The sequence below is a fragment of the Battus philenor genome, unplaced genomic scaffold (genome assembly GCF_028537555.1).
Source record: "Battus philenor isolate CCGP_79_NKW_IND1 unplaced genomic scaffold, ilBatPhil1.0.hap1 SCAF_6, whole genome shotgun sequence".
Lineage (NCBI taxonomy): Eukaryota > Metazoa > Arthropoda > Insecta > Lepidoptera > Papilionidae > Battus > Battus philenor.
The window spans coordinates 6013866-6019033 of record NW_027181726.1 but is presented as its reverse complement, the minus strand read 5'-3'; the positions used below and the strand labels follow the sequence as shown (position 1 = coordinate 6019033).

General features: G+C 31.7%; 1 non-coding gene across 1 annotated transcript; it reads left to right on the top strand.

Moving 5' to 3' along the window:
* Window positions 1-874: 874 nt before the first annotated feature.
* Window positions 875-947, top strand: TRNAR-CCU (transfer RNA arginine (anticodon CCU)). The gene has a single exon. It is a non-coding gene; the product is annotated as a tRNA-Arg (tRNA).
* The last annotated feature ends 4221 nt before the right edge of the window (window positions 948-5168 follow it).

The following is a 5168-nucleotide window of genomic DNA, read 5'->3' as shown; positions in this document are numbered from 1 at the left end:
AACCCGTCTGCCAAGCGCCGCGATTATGGTATATTATAACACGAATAATGAACCACAATGCAAATCAGCCCTTAGACCTCATCGGCCCGCTGTTCCTGGCAACAATAGCGGCCAGAGCAATAACAGCTGAGAAATGTCGAAATGTCATTCTGTTGTTACCATACTCGACAAACTGAAGATTAAATCCAACCTCTCTACAATATGCAACTAACGCGTTCTTAGTTACTTTGGCTTCGTCGCCCGCAGATAACACTACTGGTCGCCTACCCGCTAGTCTGTTCAAGTCAACTTAGTAACTAGACTCTCCATTAGTACTACACTGAAAAAATCAGAGGATACCATAGTATGGAAAGAGCTAATCGTCGATTCCTTTAAAGCACGGTAGGACTTTCAGGAATGAAAAAAACGACTGAAAAGTGAGACATTTTTATTTTGACGATATTCTTGAATACACAGTTATTAAAATATCAACCTTGTTTTTTTTTTAATATCGTGTTCTTTATAAAATAGATCTCCTTATTAATTAAAAATGCCCTGTATACGCCAAATTATTAATGTTATTTTTTAAAAATTCCGAACAAATACAGAGACGTGGCTTTGTGTTCGATAATTATCATGTATCACATTAGCTTCAAATACTAACCTCTAATCCAGAACTATATCAATGTGCTTCAATTGATGTTTAATTTTTTTTTTTTGGTAATTAAAACTTTGTAGTTTTAGTACATGTGTAGAGACTAAAGTAATTTATTTTTGTATTCAAAGAACAATTAAATATTTCAATAACCCGAAAATATCAAATTATTTTAAAATTGTAAATAAACAAATTATTAATATAAAGTATTCAACACGTATTTTATTAAGTTTCGTAACCGCCCCTGTGGCCTAATGGATAAGGCATCGGCCTCCTAAGCCGGGGACTGTGGGTTCGAGTCCCACCAGGGGTAAATTTAAATTTTCTTTTTTATTCTTTTTCAATATTTGCAAGTTTCTTTTTTATTTGAAATAACATTTGCTTAAAATTTTCACAAAATATTTATACATAAATAAAAAAAAACATTAAAATTCATAACACTTCATTGTGTATTTATATTTAATTTATAAATATTTCCATTAGCATAAACTCCAGCCTGTTCGTTCAGGAACATCTAAATACCTACCCCAAGTTTAACGGCCGACACTCCTACACACGCCTTTCAGGTATCGATATAGGCGTTTGTGCGTGGATTGTGTGTGTGTGCGTAATCGTCTGCGACCTTGGAAAGGGTCGTCTGGAGCCTGAAACTTACAGAATTACGACGGAGATGCGACGGGTGGGAGCTATCAGTAGAGTATCCATCTAAAACTACGAGTAATTTATTCTAATACTTCAAAAAAAATCTCTTCGTGTTTTATTACAAAAAAGGTCGACAGAACAAAGGTTATGTATATAAACGTTCATAAAGTAAAAAAAGAAACTTGCTGATTTTTGTTGTGTTATGCTATTTTCTCTAAATATTCCATTACGTCATGTTTCCTATTTTAAATGTGTACATTTTATAATAACCATAAAACAATTCCGTACGTGACTATTATGCTATTAGTCGGCATAATATGGGTTTTGTCTAAAGTGGTGAGCCAGTGTAAAGTGCTTTGGGAAGATCCGAGTAGCCACTTCCCTCTTATGTTCTCGTCTTTCCCAACAATAACAAGCTTCTACATCCCTTTAACCTGTTACTACTTCATTAGTAAATATACCATTTATTAAATTCATATAACATTGTTAAATATACAAGATTTTTAACATTCATTACAATGACAAACATATCTCATTTACATATTTTTAACACAACAAAAACTACAGCATTATTAAATATTGTACCATAGTCATTTGTGTTGGTTATCACATGAACTTAATTTAGTATATAACCATAATTAATATAAATAACAAATAACTTGAAGTAGCTTTAGGAGATCTCCTTTTTTATTATAAGTATATATACGTATGTATGTATATTTATGTTCATTTATTTGTGAATATGTATTTTTTTGTACACGTGAACTACCCTTTATAAGTACTTTTATCTTTTCCTTACTATGTAAGAGATTGCCTTGTGTGATAAGACCGCTCATTGTACTTTTCTGTATATTATTGTAAAACTTATTAAATGTATCTTATTGTGTGCAATAAAGAATATTAAATAAATAAATAAATAAATAGCGCACAGAAGAGATGGCCGCTGGTTTCTTAAACTTCTGGAGTAGAGACGAGAGACCAGCAAACGCGGCGTGTGACGTTCACCCGTCGCTGGATGCAGGCCATTTCTAACCGGTTCTATTAGATATAAAAAAAAAAATAAGCCGGTGACAGTATAGTACATAACTAAGATTTAATAAAGTAGTTATCACAGTATTTTTGTATAATCATGCTTTACGTAAAATTTAAAATGTTAGCAACTGTTATTTATAATGACATTTTACAGATGCAACTTTATTTTTTGGAAGCATGTGGCATTGTCTTACTCATATATCCCGATGATAAGTACAGCATGGAAAACCTAGCAGAGTAGATGGAGGTGGGAGGCTGGGCTGCCGACGAAATCGATATTCAGATACCAATCATAGAACAATGCGTCGCGTTTGATTGTTTTGACGTTCATAGAGGTTATACAAACATGAATTACACACAGTTTTTTTTCAGAACATGAGTTGACATCTCACCTTCCTTTTTCGACAAGGTTATACTAAAGGATAATATTTTTGGCAAGTCGCCACTAAATATGTAATTATAAAGAATGCAATAAAAGCATCAAGTTTTTAAAACTTATGTGTAATATGTGCTTTCGTTACAAAATTGCACTAAATGTTATATATTATATCATATCATCATAGTATGTCGTAAACATTGTGAATATTATATATACCATTAAGAATGTGTAGCAAAATTATTAATAGTTAGAACGCCTAATTGTATAATTTTAATGCATCTCTTTCTGAAAGTGCCACAAATAATTCTTCAAAAGTGTCATAGTAGAAAAAAATTGTGTTGTAATTTGTGTAGGTAAATCGATTCTGCGAAAAAGATCCAATATCCTTGTCACTTAATGCATTATAGCGCCATTACACTGACGTAGAGTCTATACACCTATAACATAAAATTAGTGTAATTCACAAGGACAACGCAAACGACCCTTTTGCGGCCAATGAACGCGATGACTTTCAAATAGGACGTTCGGCGTAGGCCCCACACCACCAAAATATGCCTCCGAGGTTGCACCCTTGACGAACCACCCGTGCGAAGATTCAGGGAGGCGCTTCACTATTATACGATTTAGGATTTAATACAACTTAATGCGTTTACACAAATTTAATATTATATACTAAAACGAATGTTTAGATACATAAATATCGAAACTATATTAAATATACTTTTTTAATGAGGACAAAATATTTTGAATCAAATAAACAAACAATTTTGTTACTTGATTGAAACCATTAAAATTCAAAATAGTAATAGAAATAGCAATAATTAAGAAAAATAGAAAAAATTCTCTCTAAGCCAAAAGTCGCTTAATGCATAATATATGTAATAGTGAATTAATATTACATATATTATGAGCGATAGAGCCAAATAATACATACACATATTTTTAATTAGTACTTACTGTCTTGACGCACTTTTTATTTTAGCGCCACCTATGTTTATCTACAGTAGTTTATTTGTCCGTTAAACCAGTATTGTCAGTACGGCATATGATATACTCTTTTCGTAGTTAAATAATAAATTTCCGCTAGATGGCAGGATTACCAAATTACCAAATTATTAAAAGTTAATTAATAAAAACTTAAATATATATATACAAAAATATAAACTGTAGTAAACAGTAAATTTATTTAAATTTTTTTAACAGTATATTTATTTTAATTAAAAAATATGACGAGGTAGTTGCTGGAGTCTATACAAACAATTATTCCAGATCCTATATTAATAAATTACCAATCAGTGAGGGGAACTTTTTTTGTGTCAAATAAAAATCGATAGTAAAAATATTGTCATCACTGAAAACTTATATGGTATACCATGATGGCGTAGTTCAAATAAGATAAGAGTTTTTTGATTTAATTACTTATTTCACTTGAGTGTGAGCGTGACAATTTTCATTTTAGGTACTATCCACCTAGTACTTGCATTTTATTATCGATAAATTGTAACAAAGAATTCTTTAAGTGATCTCTTATGATTATTCTTTGAACAAAAACTAATCATTTGATTTTTAAATGGTCGGTTTAGAACTACAGGTACGTTTATTACACACTATACGCATATTCATGCATAGCCTTGATCATCGAATTGCTTTAAATTGGAACATTGCTATACAGTTCAATGATTAATTGATTAAAGCAGTTGCTTGGTTGCAAAATCAAGGGCAAAAGCCGAACTAACACATTTTCATCATATTTTAAAATAACATTTATTATACTTGCACACATTTTTATTGGTACCATATTTTAATATATTCACGATTATTTTAAAATATTCATCGTGATGACATATGGATTCGGGCCGTGGTCGCTTACGATGGGAATTATAAGAAGGCTATAAGGTCACCCGAAGAGCAACAGAGAGGGATGTGCTCGGAGCTTCACTGTAAGATCATATTAGAAATGACAAGATCCACAGAAGAACCAAAGTCTTCGACCTGGATGCGGGCAGCCCAAGACCGATTTTGTGGTGATCATTGGGGTGCAGGCATGAATGAATATTCATCATTTACTTGACTATCCCAATGTGTAACATACTCTTTACCTTGCGGATCTCCAGTCCGCGAACCCTGTAATTTAATAGCAGTAGCAATCTAATAGAAACTAGAGAAGAAACATGTTCAAAGATTCTTCCTAAAAATGTAATGGGAACTCTGGCTATCTCAGTTTAACTATCGTAGCTATTAGTGAGGTATTTAGTCTAGTATCTTTGTTAATTTGATTTGGAAATTTAGAAGTATATTGTACCTGTTTAAATAGAAATTTGATTCTAAATTATATGTATATATCCATATAATAAAATATATGATATATAATCGTCCGTTATTAAAAATAATTAACGCCCGTTGCACTTTTTCCAGTTATTACTGTATTCGTTTCTCTCTGTTACATTCAAAATAAAGAGTATTTAATTAATATTTTTACGC